We start from the raw sequence: 17,500 nt of genomic DNA, 5'->3' as shown, positions 1-17,500 counted from the left end.
GGATGTCTGCAACTATCTTTGTCTTATGAGAACACATCAGAAACAATACATTTAATAAACAGCTAAATCTGTCTGTCTATCTATCTATCTATCTATCTATCTATCTATCTATTTATCTATCTATCTGTCTGTCTGTCTGACTGTCTGTCATCAATCAATGTATTATCTGTCTGTCTATTATCTGTCATACATACATACATACATACATACATACATGGATGTTTTGTCCCTTTCTTGTATCACCTAACTGTCTGGATGTTTTGCGTCCTTGTCCCATTCTGTATTATTTATACATACATACATACATATATATATATATATATATATATATATATATATATATATATATATATATATATATAGCGGCGTACGTACATCTTGTCTCTTATATGTAAGTATACATTTTTCTAAATCTTGTATAACTCTATTTCTGTCTATCAGCCCCTTCACCCTTATTCGTTCATTCAACTGTTCGTTCTTTCGTTCCCCCTCGCTCACATTTCCTTGCCTTCTCTTCTTTCCCTCCACTTTTCACTTCACTCTGTCCCTGTCATTTTTTCTCTCCCCCGCCTAATTCTTTTGTCCCTCTGCCTCTACCTCTTTCTCTTCTCTTCCTACGTGACCGGTGTTCGGCCAAGCGTGATCTTTCTTTTTTGGTCGGCCGTTGTGCGTGCAACATCGTTATTCCTCCCTGAGCCTGTGAAATCTTGTATTCCTGCTGTAAGGCCTTATTTCTACACACGCCAGCTGAATTTGATTTGTCCTTAATTGAAAGAAATCTGTTGTTATGTCCTGTTTTTTTATTTGTATTGTATTTGAATAACATTGTTCGTTTTTTTTCTTCCAATCTAATGCTCTTAGCTTAGTTTTTCCTTGGGCTGGCGGCTAGATTGGAGCAATATCGAGAATAACCAGCCGAAATTGCAAGGATAATCTGGATCTTTACTGAGGAAAGAAAACTCCGAATGACCTGTCCTTGTTTCCTTGTATCGTCTATCTGGATGTTTTGTCCCTTTCTTGTATCACCTAACTGCCTGGTTGTTTTGCGTCCTTGTCCCATTCTGTATTATTTATACATATACATACATATATACGTACATACATACAGAAGTTTATCGTTTAAGTATATATGAGCATGTCTAGATATGTAAGAATATTATAAGAAGGTATACATAAAACAAATCTGCACGTATACATACAAATCTTCACTTATACATACATACATACATACATATAAAAATACCCTCTCTTTCATGTTGAAAGTCCAATGAAGGAGCTTTGGATCTAGGTTAGAAACCGGCTCTTTCTCTGTCGGCAAGAAATCTTGAAATAAAACTGAATGATGACATACATACATACATACGTACGCACACACACACACACATACATACATTCATACATACATACATCATCGATGGCAATAATGTAAATCCAGAACTAGTTAAAGAATAACAACAGTGATGTTACAGAATCGGTCAAGAACAAAATAAAATCGTTATTGTAAACCAAACACGAAGATTGCCAATGAATAAAATGTAAGACTTTTCATTTGTAATTTGTTCAAACATTTTTACTCACCACGAACGAAGATTAACTAGCTATAGAATACATTAGTTTTCTTTTTTTTTTTCTTTATTTGAATTCGACTCCTTTCTCTCCCTCCCTCTCTCTCTCTCTCTCTCTCTCTCTCACACTCACTCACTCACTCACTTACTCCAAAGAGCTCAACATAACAAGGAATGGTTGTGAAATTGTATAGTATAGCTAATCAAGGAGATAAATTTGCCAATAGTGCGCAATAACAATATGGCGATATCAACAAAAGGAAGCCCATAGTTAATGGTTTTCTTTATTACTTAATGTTTCGATTTAAAATAACTGCAAATCGTAGGAATGTTTTCTAGAATTCTGTGTTAATGAAAGAAAACTATTAAAAACCTATTCTGCTATGTACAGCTATATTGCATGGAATTCTTTCATTGTCAAAACAGATTACATTGCACGTTTAATATTTTTGCAGTTTATTTATGTATTTAGCAGAGAGCGACAAATGAATGAGGTAGCTCACTGGACTATGAGGACATTGCTTGAAGACGTCGCCCTTATATAACCTAGGTTCGTCAAGTAAAGGCCTGTTCCTCACCAAACAGAAGACAATGTTTAGTCCTCGTTCTCCGTATGAGGCATAGGGCCGGTTTCTTGGGTTTTGCGACGTATATGTTCCTCCTTAGACGGAACGCCAGTTTGTCGCAGGATTACTCGTTTTTACTGGCTGCGTGGACTGGAGTAATGTGAAATAGAATGTTTTGCTCAAGAGCACAACGCAACTCCCGCTGCAGGGATCGAAACCACAATCTTACGTTCATGAATCCAACACGCTAACCACTAAGCCATGTGCCGCCACAGAGAACACAATGCAAGATATTAATTAAATCCTACAAACTAATGACGCACGTTACGGTGATACAAGTGATGTGAAGGTGCTTGGCCTAGTGGTTAGATTGTTGGCTGATGACCATTAAGTCGTAGGTTCAGTTCCCGGTTCGGTTGGTGCGTTGTGTCTTTGAGCAAGGCACTTCAATTCATGTTGATCCAGTCTACTAATCTGTAAGAGATAGCAGCCGACTTACTGGCGCGTACTTTTCTCACTTCAGCTGACACATTCTGGATCTGGGTGTTCTAATAAATCAATGGTAAGGGACTGAGGGGTGTTTGTGGTTGCAGGTGACTTTATAGGCATTTTAAGCAATTAACGAAAGCAGGGTGCATGTTACCAAAACACGGGTTTACGAGTGACGATTGGCTGCATATGAGAGATCAGTACTTTCACAAAAGAGCTAGTACTGTGAATCACAACTGGGTCAATGGATGGAATATAGGATTTGAAAGCTAAACATCTTGATTTTTCTTATTACATAGCATAATACTTGCACCATTGTACGACTCGGCAACTCTTCAATTAGAAAAAAAACCTGTACGTAGTTTACTGTCGCTTCGAATAAACACAGTTCTAGATTCAATACAGCTATGAACTACACAGATGTACGCAAAGCCTCAAAATAATTCAGGCAGAATTGATTCAGTTGCCAGATTTTAACAGTTACAGACTAATCATATGAGAAAAGGCATTGCTGAACGTTAAGAAGTTTAAGAAGTTTTTTTCGCAATAAGTGAGATCCCGAAGGCAGCGAGTTGGTAGAGTCGTTCGCATGCTCTGAATTCAAATTCACTCTGAATTCAAATTCCGCCGAGGTCAACTTGGCCTTTTATCTTTTTAGGGTTGATAAAATAAGTACCGGTTGAGTACCGGGGGTTGATATAATCGATTTTCCCCCTCCCCCGAACTTGCTAGTCTTTTGCCAAAAGTTGTAACCAATACATAGTTGGCACTCCGTCGGTTACGACGACGAGGGTTCCTGTTGATCCGATCGACGGAACAGCCTGCTCGTGAAATTAACGTGCAAGTGGCTGAGTACTCCACAGATACGTGTACCCTTAGCGTATTTCTCAGGGAGATTCAGCGTGACACAGAGTGTGACAAGGCTGGCCCTTTGAAATACAGGCACAACAGAGAACGTGTCGATAAGATAAATACCAGTTGGACAATAACGTCGATGTAATCGACTTACTCCGTCACCGAAATTGCTGGCCTTGTACCAAAATTTGAAACCAATAAGTGAGATCCTGGTTTTGATCTCGCTGCAGAGAGTCTTGGATAATTATCTTCTCTTGTAGTCTTGAGTCAACACATGCTGTGTGTAAGTCCAATATAAGAGCCCCAGCTCAGTCATGAGATTATATTCGACAATTAAAAAAAAATATTTTGATATCAATAGAATATTTAACCACTGATATCATTAAATGAAGTTCTGTCCAAACCGATACAAGATCCATCAAATCAGTCGTGGAAATCACAGGGTACGAGATTAAAATTTTCATATCAGCAGGAAAACAAGTAATCGTCAATGAAATTTTCTTCGACTACGAATTAATTGGATGCTAATATTTTTAATGTAATGTTGGACAATTAGTAGAATAATTTTATTCTGATAGCGCTACTGACTGACCAATTATCTGAGATAAAAGAAAAAAAAATAATGCAGTGACAATAGTAGAAACAATTTATAACGGTAAGTTATATAGTTGGCACTCCGTCGCTTACGTCGAGGGTTCCAGTTGATCCGATCAACGGAACAGCCTGCTTGTGAAATTAACGTGCAAGTGGCTGAGCACTCCACAGATACGTGTACCCTTAATGTAGTCCTCGGGGATATTCAGCGTGACACAGTGTGACAAGGCTGACCCTTTGAATTACAGGCACAACAGAAGCAGGAAGTAAGAGAGAAAGTTGTTGTGAAAGAGTACAGGAGGGTTCACCACCATCCTCTGCCTGAGCATCGTGGATCTTTTGGTGTTTTCGCTCAATAAACACACACAACGCCCGGTCTGGGAATCGAAACCGCGATCCTTTGACCGCGAGTCCGCTGCCCTAACCACTGGGCCATTGCGCCTCCACATAACAGTAAGTACTCTGTAGTATAATTGATAACATAGTCCTTTAGAAAGCGAGAGATGTGTAGTTCAAGGATCGACATCAGGTCTATTGCACTTTCTACCCAAATCAGTTTCAAATTTTGGCACAAGACCAGCAATGTCGTGGGAGGGATTTAGTCGATTACACGGACTCCTATATTCAAGTGGTACTTATTTTATCGACCGCGATTACATCGACCCAGTACTCAACTGGTACTTATTTTATCGACCCCGAAAGGCTGATAGGCAAAATTTACCTCGGCAGAATTTGGACTCAGAACACAAAGACAGATGAAATACCTATTTCGTTATTGCCCACAAGGGGCTAAACATAGAGGGAACAAACAAGAACAGACGAACGGATTAAGTCGATTACATCGACCCCAGTGCGTAACTGGTACTTAATTTATCGACCCCGAAAGGATGAAAGGCAAAGTCGACCTCGGCGGAATTTGAACTCAGAACGTAACGGCAGACAAAATACCGCTAAGCATTTTGCCCGGCGTGCTAACGATTCTGCCAACTCAACCGTTAAGCATTTTGCTTACTTTCAATCCCAAATTAATACTGACCAATGGGACCAGTGAATATTTCACGGAATTTATGGTAAACTTATTGGGTTATTTCTGAAAATTTTATCCAAAAAACCTGGAAGCGTAGCTTGTGTTGTGCCTGTATCAAAATATAATCTCTCATCTGCTACTCATTGAAATGTGAAAGAAATTGGAATACGGTGATCACTTAATGCACTTTATATATACACTTTATATACTTAATGCAAAATTTTATGGACTTAATATACAACACTCTCCCTCTTTCTCGCTCACTCTTCGCCTTACCCTCTTCTCTCTCCTTTTTCTTTCGCTTTTCGCCTTTCCCTTCAACTAATCACATGAAAGCGTTACAGACGGGATAAGTAACGGAAGAAACAAAACTTAGTTCAAAAAAAGAAAATTACATAATTCACTCACTACCACCCCTTCTTCCCCTCCCCTCCCACCCCTCCCCTCCCACCCCTCCCACATCTCTCCCCCACCCCTCCTATTCTTCCCCTCTACCTTCGACTAATCACGTGGAAGCCTTACGGACGGGGTAAGTAACGGAGTGACAAGCAGAATTATTATAAGATTATGCCTATTATAATTTCTTGAACTATATTTCAATTAGACGTTAACAATTTCTGATTCTAATAAAAAAAAAATTAACAAAAAAACAACAACGACAATTAAATACATTATTTACATTTGACGGATATTTGTCCTCATCTTGTTTGTTGTTAACACAACGTTTCGGCTGATATACCCTCCAGCCCTCATCAGGTGTCTTGGGGTAATTTCGAGTCTGGGTTCTCATTCCTAAGATACTTTTCGATGTTGTTGTTATTATTATTATTATTATCATTATTATTATTATTATTATTATTATTATTATTATTATTATTATTCGGGTAACTGCCTGGAATCGAACTCGGAATCTTGGGGTTAGTAGCCTGCGCTCTTAACCACTACGCCATATTTGCCCGTGGGCGTAGTGGTTAAGAGTGCGGGCTACTAACCTCAAGATTCCGAGTTCGATTCCAGGCAGTCACCTGAATAATAACAATAATAACAATAATAATAATAATAATAATAATAATAACAACAACAACAACAACAACAACAACAACATCGAAAAATACCTAAGGAACGAGAACCCAGGTTTGAAATTTCCCCAAGTCGCCTGATGAAGGCTGAAGGGTGTATCAGCCGAAACATTGTGTTAACAACAAACAAGATGAAGACAAATATCCATCAAATGTAAATAAGGTAAATAATGTAAATAATTCCTCATCTCTTAAATATAGAACTGAACAATTGAAGAGTTAAATAGCTATAAATCAATGATGAATACCGTAATCTATTGAATTGTGAGACAACACTACTGACTCCGTCTGGTATGGTAGTGGAATCAGCTTGAAAGAAACCAGCCATCTTCAACCTAGATAATTCAACTGTAATCACTACCAAATCTACACAGTAATTGCTACTAAATCTCTTACCAATTTACCTGTGTTACCTCTTCTTTATTCGTTGATACATTGGTTCTACACTGCAGTAATCTATTTGCAGCTAAATACACTATTCTACTTGAGTGAAATGGCTTTTGACTACGGACACGGCATTGAAACGCTGAGAAGCCATCCGTTCGTGACCCTTCAGTCGGTTGCTCGATATTGCTTCGACTGGGTTGCCGTGAGGTGCTATATCTTTAATCTTTCGTCTTTTACTTATTTCATATATTAGCCTGTGGCCATGCTGGAGTACCGCCTTGAAGGGTTTAGTCGGACAGATGGACCTAAATACTTATTTTCTTGGAAATCTAGTACTTCCATTCTTGGTCTCCTGGCTGACCCGCTATGACAGGAGATATAAACAAACCAGCACCGGTTATCAACTGGCAGTGGGGGACGAACACAAATACAAAGACACACAGACGTCATAAATAAATACAAGCACACACATATGTATATATATGGTAAGTAGCTTGCTTACCAGCCACATGGTTCCGGGTTCAGTTCCACTGCGTGGCACCTTGGGCAAGTGTCTTCTACTATAACCTCGGGCCGACCAAAGTCTTGTGAGTGGATTTGGTAGACGAGAACTGAAAGAAGTCCGCCGTATATATATATATGTGTGTGTGTGTGTGTGTGTGTGTGTGTGTGTGTGTGTGTGTGTGAATGTTTGTGTGTCTGTGTTTGTCCCGCCCACCATCGCTTGACAACCGATGTTCGTGTGTTTACGTCCCCATAACTTAGCGGTTCGGCAAAAGATATCCGTAGAATAAGTACTAGGCTTACAAAGAATAAGTCTTGGGGTCGATTTGTTCGACTAAATGCGGTGCTCCAGCATGGCCGTTGAAAAATAAAAGAATATATATATATATATATATATATATATATATATATATATATATATATATACTTCGGGCTTCCGCACAATTTCTGTCTACTTAATTCACTCGCAAAGTATTGAGCGGCCTTGGGCTATAGTAGAAGACATAAGCCCAAAGGCGGCGAGCTGGCAGAGTCGTTAGCACGCCGGGCGAAATGCTTAGCGGTATTTTCGCCTGCCGTTACGTTCTGAGTTCAAATTCCGCCGATGTCGACTTTGCCTTACATCCTTTCGGGGTCGATAAATTAAGTACCAATTATGCACTGGGGTCGATGCAATCGACTTAATCACTTTGTCTGTCCTTGTTTGTCCCCTCTATACTTAGCCCTTTGTGGGCAATAAAGAAATAAGAAGACATAAGCCCAAATTACCGCGCAGTGGAACTGAACACGAAACCATTTGGTTTAAAAGCGAGCATCTTTATCACATACCAATGTACAAATTTTGTTTTTAGACATACAACTGTGAGTGCAGCAATACCCAAAATTGCTTTTACATAAGAAAACGATAGTTTACATTTTTTAAGACATTACGATATCATTATTTCGAAATTTTATTAGTCGTAAGAAATAGTGAGGTCACCTTCAAAAGTCTTACTTAAAACAACGACTGTAGAAGAATCACTTTCTGTGGCCTGCCTCATTAATCAAAATTAATGTAGCAGATCTTCAACAATGCAGCAACGTACTTTCTAGTCGTTGTCTGTTTTGTTACTAGAATAGATACCGACTTACAGACACACACACGTGTGTGTGTATATGCATACATGTATAAATATATGTATTTATATATACATATATATATGTGTGTATGTAGGTAAATATGTATATTTGTGTATGTATATATGCATATGTATATATGTACATATAAGTTTGTATATATGTATATATGTATAGCTATATGCATATATATGCATTTATATGTGCATATATATATGTATATATACGCATATATATGTATACATATAGGTATATATATATGTGTATATATATGCATATATATATATGCATATACATATAACATATGCTTGTGCGCATACGTGTATATATATATATGCATATATGTATATCTATCTATATATATATATGCATCTATATATATGTATATTTATGCATATATATGTTATATGTATATACATATAACATATGCATGTGCACATACGTGTATATATATATGCATATATGTATATCTATATATATATATATATGCATATATATATATGTATAATTATATATATATATATGTATATTTATGCATATATATGTATATATATATACATATATATGTATATATATGCATATATATGAATACATATGTATATATATGCATATATATGTATATATGTATATGTATATATATATATATATATATATATGCATATATATGTATATTTATATGCATATATGTGTTTATATATATATGCATATATACATATGTATATATACATATGTATATTTATGCATCTATGTAGATATTAGATATATATGCACATATATATATACATATATATGCATATATATGTGCATATATATGTGTATATATACATATATATATATATATATATATATATATATATATATATATATATATATATAAATAAACATATATATGTATATATATGCATATATAGGTGTATATATATATATATATATATATATATATATATATATATATATATGCATATATATGCATATATATGTATGAATATATATGTGTATATATATGCGTGTGTATATATGCACATAAATATGTATGTATGTATATATGTATGTATGTATGTATGTATTATGTATGTGTACATACACCGACACGCACACAAATACATAGTGACGCAATCAAACAGAGAGAAGACTAGACAACGCAAACCATTAGAAATGAATGGTGCATCGACTTGGACGCTCAGCTCACAAGAAATAGCAGTCGCATCTCTTTCAAGTCATACTCATCTAACTGAAAAGAGGAAAAGATGCATTCAACAATGAGTGCACATGACATACAAAAAGACGATTTTGGTTGAATCTGGAACGCGTTGACCATATGTCTGTTTGGCTGGGACTTAGCCCGGGGTTAAACAAAAACAACTACAATAACAAGAAATGTTAAGAAGGCAAGAATAAAGTAGATAATATAAGAACAACGTTATTAGTGTCTTCTAATTATGGCACAAAGCCAGCGCTTTTGTGGGTGTAGTTGATGATCGAAACCATGGATTCCAATACTAGGCTAGTACTTTGCTTTATCGAACCCACATAGGTGACAGGCAAAGTTTACCTCAGCGAGATTTGAACTCAGAATGCAAAGAATCGGAGCAAATGCCGAGAAGCATTTTGTCCGACACTCAATCGATTCTATCAGCTCAACCTCCTTTAAAACCTTATAATTTTTTTTCTGAATTAGGTTCAGAAGGTTAGGAAACACGAGTAAAAGAAGTGGTTAGTTTGATACCATCGACCTCAACACTTTATTGGTACTTTATTTTATTGACCCCTAAAGAATGAAAGGCAACAGAAAAAGATGTCCTCAGAACGTCAAGAATTGGCAGGAGTCAAAAGACGGTGGCGAGCTGGCAGAATCGTTAGCACACCGGGCGAAATGCATAGCGGTATTTCGTCTGCCGCTACGTTCCGAGTTCAAATTCCGACGAGATCGACTTAGCCTTTCATCCTTTCAGGGTCGATTAAATAAGTACCAGTTACGTACTGGGGTCGATGTAATCGACTTAACCCATTTGTCTGTCCTTGTTTGTCCCATCTATGTTTAGCCCCTTGTGGGCAATAAAGAAATAAGAACGTCAAGAATCGGAACAAATATCACGAATCATTTTCTTAAGATACTTTCACAATTCAACGAATTGTCTTTCTGCCAAATTGGCAAAGGCAATAATAGTTGGTGCCGAGATGAGAGATACTGTCATTCGAACCGCTCCGTGGCCATCCTACTACTACTAGCTATCGTTGATTGATTAAAGTTATAATCTGGCACTGGCAACACCGTCGGTCACGACGAAAGGGTCCCAGTTAATCCGATCAACGGAACAGCCTGCTCATGAAATTAATGTGAAAGTGGATGAGCACTCCACAGATACGCGTACCCTTAAAGTAGTTCTTTGGGAGTTTCAGTGTGACATAGAACTTGACAGGAGTGGCCCTTTGAAATACAGGTACGACTCATTTTTGCTGGCTAAGTATACTGGAGCAACGTGAAATAAAGTGTCTTGCTCAAGGGCACAACGCGCTGCAGGGAATCGAACTTACGACCTTATGATCGTGAGCCGAATACCCTAACCCACTAAACCACGCGCCTTCAATAAATTTATATAGCATGGCGGTAAATGATGGAATAATCCTTTGTACTATAGTCCGTTCGAACAGACAGCCATGTCGAAGTGCCTACGAACATGACTTGTTAGTACAACTACTGCGTTGATCTCTTAGAACTAGCGTTTTTGCTTGTTTATATATATATATATATATATATATATATATATATATATATATATATATATATATATATATATATATATATATATATATATATATATATATATAGGGAGAATTCACAAAAAAACAACAGACGAAGACAGGTGGTGTAGAAAACAAATAGATGTATTAGTATAACACTCGGGAATTGAAAAAGTCTTTAACGTTTCGAGCCTACGCTCTTCCACAGAAAGGAACACAGAAAGAAACAAGGAGAGTAAAAAATGTGTGTAGTGGTCAGCGATCTAGGGACCTTTGCTAGATTCGAACTCATTGCATAAAGATCCGATACAAATATCATGAAACATTTTGTAGGATACTTTAAGAACCTTTCTAAACCACCGCCCTTGACTGGTACTTTATTTTATCGAGTCTGGAAGGATGAAAGGTCAAATTGAGTTCGGCTTGATTCGAACTGATGACATAAAGATCCGATACAAATATCACAATAAATTTTGTGCGACGCTCCACCGTCCTTCTTCTGATCCATCACCCTAGATCAGCACTTTATTTTATCGAACCCGGAAGGACGAAAAACAAAATTGATTTCGGCAGGATTCGCGCTCATAGCGCAAAGATCCTATACAAATACCACAAAATATTTTGTACGAAGCTCTAACAAACCTTGCAACCCTCCACCCCAGACCAGTACTTTATATAATCGGCCCTAGAGGGACGAAAAGAAAAAGCTGATTTCGGAAGGATTCGAACCTTGCGGCATGAACCGTGTATTATCCTGTCAAAGATTTTTATCCACCTCTGTAACGATTGATCCAATTCACCAGCGTAATATATTATGCAATATGACGCTACTAAACAATCTATTATTACTAGATTGTTAGGTACTGCGTCTTAGTATATTTGATATTTTCGTGCATGTCAAGCAGCAGAATTATAACAATCCATTTGGCTTAGTCAGTGATCCAAACAGCTTGTGTAGGATTCGGAGAATTTGATTTATAACAATAATAAATTATAACATATGTACAAGACTGTAAATGTCGTGCTGGAAGACATTTGCAGACACAGTCGCTTAAATGTAACCAGAATTTGATTGATACTGTTATTTTATCGATCGCGAGGGAAGAAAGACAAAGTCAGTCTCAGCAAAATCTGAGGTAACATAAAAAGACTTAAGTAACTAAATAACCCCTAACAACGGAATAAGGCCAGAAATTTGGGAATCCGAGACAGTCGATTAATACAATTTCGGAACATGGGGTAAGTTAGTTACATTGACTCCAGTGCTTGACTGGTACGTATTTTATCGATCCCGATAGGATGAAAGGCAAGGTCGACCTCGGCGGAATTTGAACACAAAGCATAAAAAAAGGCAAAATGCTGCTAAGCATTCTGCCCGGTGTGTGAACGATTCTGCTAGCTCGCTTCCTAGATCTTGCATTAAGTGCTTATATCTTTATTGCCCACAAGGGGCTAAACACAGAGGGGACAAACAAGGACAGAGAAAGGGATTAAGTCGATTACATCGACCCAGGGCGTAACTGGTACTTAATTTATCGACCCCGAAAGGATGAAAAGCAAAGTTGACCTCGGCGGAATTTGAAATCAGAACGTAACGGCAGACGAAATACCGCTAAACATTTTGCCCAGCGTGCTAACGATTCTGCCAGCTCGTCACCTTACGATAAATGAATGCTGTTATCAATAGTTGTTGTTGTTGTTGTTTAGCTTCTAGGTCAAACCTGTATGAATAGACTTTTGCTCAAAGGCGTTCAAGTTACAACCGTTCCTTCCCTTTTATAGATTCAAAAATGTATGATGTGAAGAAGATATATGGCTGCTATTTCTGACATGCGAAGTAACCACGTTGAATATCCCTTATTAACTCTTTTAGTAACTATGGTGGTGGTGGCGGCGATCGATATTTTGATCGATCCAAGAGAAAATTATCCAGTGATTTTTCAAACTGCTGAAATTATGTCGGTCTCTCGGTCGCAACGCCTGACAGAAGTGACACCATTTTCCGGTGACGAGTCGTAATTTGAACTCAGAGAGCACAGGGCCGGGACGGATAATAGAAAGTATCCTATCCGATACTCTAACAATTCCGCCAATCCACCGACCTGCGCTGATACTTGTTTGTTTTTTAAATCGGCCCGAAAAGACGAAAGACAAAATTGACATCGGCCAGATTTGAACTCAGAACATAGATATTCAGAACAAATACTGAGTAACGTTCTATTATGAAACACTCAAATGTCTCAGCTAATTAGCAACTGCAGTTATTAATGGGTTCAAATTTTGGCTCATGGCCGGCAATTTTCAAGGGGTGGAGGAAGCTGATTACATTGACCCAGTACGTGACTGGTACTTATTTTATCAATCACGAAAGGATGAAGACAAAGTCAGCCCCGGCGGAATTTGAAATCAGAACATTAAGTCGGAAGAAAGGCCATTAAACATTTTATACAGTGTGCTAATGGTTCTGCCAGCTCGTCGCTTTAACCGCTTCGATACTTAATGGTAGCCATTTTGTTATTCATTGTTTTTCGTCATTAATGTACCTCCGAAAGTCATAAACATCACAACATATCATGATCTCCTTCTTATAAATCTGACATGTTATAGCAAATAAAGATGTTTAAAATTATTTGAAAAAGGTAAGGAAGATAGCTGACTGAGTCGTTAGCGTGCCGGACAAAACACATTTCATCCATCTTTATGCTCTGAGTTCAAATTCCGCCGTGGTCGATTTTGCCTTTCATCTTTTCATAGTCGATAAAATAAGTACCAGTTGAAGATTGGGGTGTTGGTGTAATTGACTTACTCTGCCCCGAATTTACTGGCCTTGACTCAAAATTTGAAACCAAATATTCTTTTCTATTCTAGGCACTAGGCCCGGAATTTTTGGGGAGGGGGACCAGTCGATTAGATCCACCCAGTGCGTAACTGGTATTTAATTTATCGACCTCCGAAAAGATGAAAGGCAAAGCCGACCTCGGTGGAATTTGAACTCATAACATAAAATCAGGCGAAATACCGCTAAGCATTTCGCCCTGCGAGCTAACGTTTCTGCCAACTCAGCGCCTTATTTGAAACCAATTTTTTTTTCTACTCTAGGTACAAGGCTCGAAACCTTTGAGGAGGGGGCCAGTCGATTAGATCGACCTCAGTACGTAACTGGTACTTAATTTATCGACTCCAAAAGGATGGAAGGCAAAGTCGACCTCGGCGATTCTTTTCTACTCTAGGCAAAAAGCCCGAAATTTTGAGGGAGGGGGCCAGTCGATTAGATCGACCCTAGTACACAACTCGTACTTAATTTATCGGCTCCGAATGGAAGAAAGGCAAAGTCGACCTCGGCGGAATTTTAACTCAGAACGTAAAGACAGACGAAATACCGCGGCGTGCTAACGATTATGCCAGCTCGCCGCCATATTTGAAACCAAATATTAAAAAATGTAAGGCGGTGAACTGGCAGAATCGTTAGCACGCCGGACAGATTGCTTAGAGTCATTTTTTCCGGCACAGTACGTTCTGAGTTCAAATTCCACCAAGGTGTATTTGACTTTCATCCTTTCGGTGTTAATAAAATAAATTAATATTTGAACATTGGGGTTGACGTAATTGACTAGACCCCCTCTCCATAAAATTACTGGCCTTGTGCTAAAATTCCAGACCAATATTCAAAAGGTGGAGGCGCAATGGCCCAGTGGTTAGGGCAGCGGACTCGCGGTTTCGATTCCCAGACCGGACGTTGTGTGTGTTTATTGAGAGAAAACACCTAAAAGCTCCACGAGGCTCCGGCAGCGGGTGGTGGCGACCCCTGTTGTACTCTTTCGTCCCAACTTTCTCTCGTTCTTTCTTCCTGTTTCTTGAGTAACGCTGCGATGGACTGGCGTCCCGTCCAGCTGGGGTGGGGAACACATACGCCATAGAAACCGGGAAACCGAGCTCATGAGCCTTGCTAGGCTTTAAAAGGACGCATAAAAAAAAAATATTCAAAAGTGTTCAATGAAGATGAGCTCGTCACAAGCGAAGCCCATGACTACAGTTTCGATTTTTGTTCAAATCCATTATTATATCTTTTCTATCGATTAATGGTTTGAGAAACAAACGAATCACACAAAAAAAAAAAAAAGATAACCAGCAATCTACTTTCTCATCTCTATAGAATTCTGAAATCCTTTATCCGTAGCGCGAAATTTATATTTTCGTTAATGCTAACCATTTTTGCTTCTTATTCAATTCATATTTTTCACTGCGAATCATCTAAGACTATCCGGTTTCATTATGCTCCAATAACTGACCGTACAATATAGCACAGTGACGGAAACCTTTAATTTACTAAAAATACAAAGAAATGTCCATTAAATGCAATGATGAAATGCAAAGCCAAAACAACATCAATAGTGAATAGCCAAAATATTCTATTCAAGTCTGCATATGTTACCATTTTATTTCTTTACTTCTTTATTCTTAAATCTATAATCGAACGAAAAGAATTTGCAGATTTCAAAAAAAAAACAAAAAAAAAAAACAAATCGATAATGCGAAAATTACATAGCACTGGTGTAGAAGTAACCAAAATCAAGATATAAATAATTACGAAGAATTCATTTGATTTCCAGAAGAGTAGTATTTGCTATTTGTCTTTCTCTCTGGATATTGAAGATTTTCAAAGCATTAAGCCAAATAAAATATTTGTGTAGATTAATTGATTAGTGTCGATTAAACGTCGATGTAATTGGGGGAAAGCTAGATCGATAAGACTCTAAAAATTATTTGTTATTACTACTTATTGAATTTACTGTTGGCTGCGATAGAAGAAATAATGTTATCTTTCTCTCTTTTCTTTTTTTTTTTTTTTTCTTAGTTGTGTTGTTTTAAGTCCAATAATTGAGATTGTCTTTTGATTATGTCGAATTTTGTATTGAAAAATATATAGCACAGTCACTCTGTATTCTTCACATACTTCCAATCATCACTTTTCTCTCTCTCACTACACATGCACACACACGCACGCACACACACACACACACACACACACACACACACGTGCCTATGTATCTTCGTGTGTGTTCGTGTATCTAGTTGTTTATACTCTGTCACTATCTCACAAACTCACACAACGCGTTCTATCTATCTGTCTATCTATCTGTCTATCTGTCTGTTTGTCTGTCTGTCTGTTTGTCTGTCTGTCTGCCTGCGTGCCTGCCTGCCTGCCTCTGTCTATTTATCTCTGTATAGGTATGTATGTATGTATGTATGTATGCATGTATGTTTGTTTGTAGATAGATACACAGACAGATAGATAGATAGATAGATAGATAGATAGATAGATAAATACACACACGCTTATACCCGTTATATGTTGTAAAAAACATCTTTTAGGTTGACTGCCCTGCCTTCAGCGTCCTCGAGCTAAAAAGTGGTACTTTTGTGGTTATGTAACCGAGGCTGGACCTTGATCGCTCATTTTTTTTTTTCTTTTTTTGTTACAGAGTAAATATGGCCGATCAGCTGGCAGTGAGCACCAAGGAAGAACCGAGATTAGTGACCTGTTTTCTCTGGCTCTGAAGGTGTGTCAGGGCTGAAATTTATTGCAGGCTTTTCATACAATATGGGTGTAGAGCTCTACCGTGTAGAAGTATGAGTGGTTCGAGATGTTTAGAAATGGCCAGAGTTGAAGATTCAATAAGCTCGGGAGATGGTCCTGGCGAACCGACAAGTGACAATCCTCTGCAAATTATTCATGGTTCTTCATACGAAATCATCCACAACAACTCTGTGTGAGATGGGTACCAAGGAAGCTTATCGAAGCACGTAAGCGTAATCGTGTGGAGATCTGTCAACGCTTACTCGACCACTACTCTTTTACTCTTTTACTTGTTTCAGTCATTTGACTGTGGCCATGCTGGAGCACATCGACCTTTAGTCGAGCAAATCGACCCCAGGACTTATTCTTTGTAAGCCTAGTACTTATTCTATCGGTCCTTTTTGCCGAACTGCTAAGTTACGGGGACGTAAACACACCAGCATCGGTTGTCAAGCGATGGTGGGGGCACAAACACAGACACACACATACACATACATATATATATATACATATATACGACAAGCTTCTTTCAGTTTCCGTCTACCAAATACACTCACAAGGCTTTGGTCGGCCCGAAGCTATAGTAGAAGACACTTGCCCAAGCTGCCACGCAGTGGGACTGAACCCGGAACCATATGGCTGGTAAGCAAGCTACTTACACAGCCACTCCTGCGCCTGATAAAGAATGATAAAGACGTAGCGTTTTTGGAGAGAATAGTCACACGATATGAGACCTGTATCCATCACTTTGAACTAGAATCCAAAAGGCAGTGTACAGAGTGAAAACACCCGGAATCGCCAGTGAAAAAGAAATTCAAAACGCAACCATCCACAGAAAAAAAGTGATGCTAACCGTTTTTATGGACGCAAAAACGCCTATAGTGGAACATGATCTAGAAAAGGAGTCAACAGTCACTAGTGTAGGTTACAGTAAAATGCTGGCCAACAAACTGAAAATTGCAATTCGCACCAAATGCAGCGATTTGTTGTCAAGTCAA

At 38.1% G+C, this 17,500-nt stretch overlaps 1 protein-coding gene across 2 annotated transcripts in view; it reads right to left on the bottom strand.

Annotated features, from left to right (window-relative positions):
* Positions 1-17,500, bottom strand: part of LOC149136671 (caprin-2-like) — a 133,202-nt gene that overhangs the window by 18,893 nt on the left and 96,809 nt on the right. The gene's annotated exons all lie outside the window — the stretch shown is intronic.

Source organism: Octopus bimaculoides, chromosome 3, assembly GCF_046866305.1.
Source record: "Octopus bimaculoides isolate indiv1 chromosome 3, ASM4686630v1, whole genome shotgun sequence".
NCBI classification, from domain to species: domain Eukaryota; kingdom Metazoa; phylum Mollusca; class Cephalopoda; order Octopoda; family Octopodidae; genus Octopus; species Octopus bimaculoides.
This window is presented reverse-complemented; position numbering and strand designations above follow the sequence as displayed.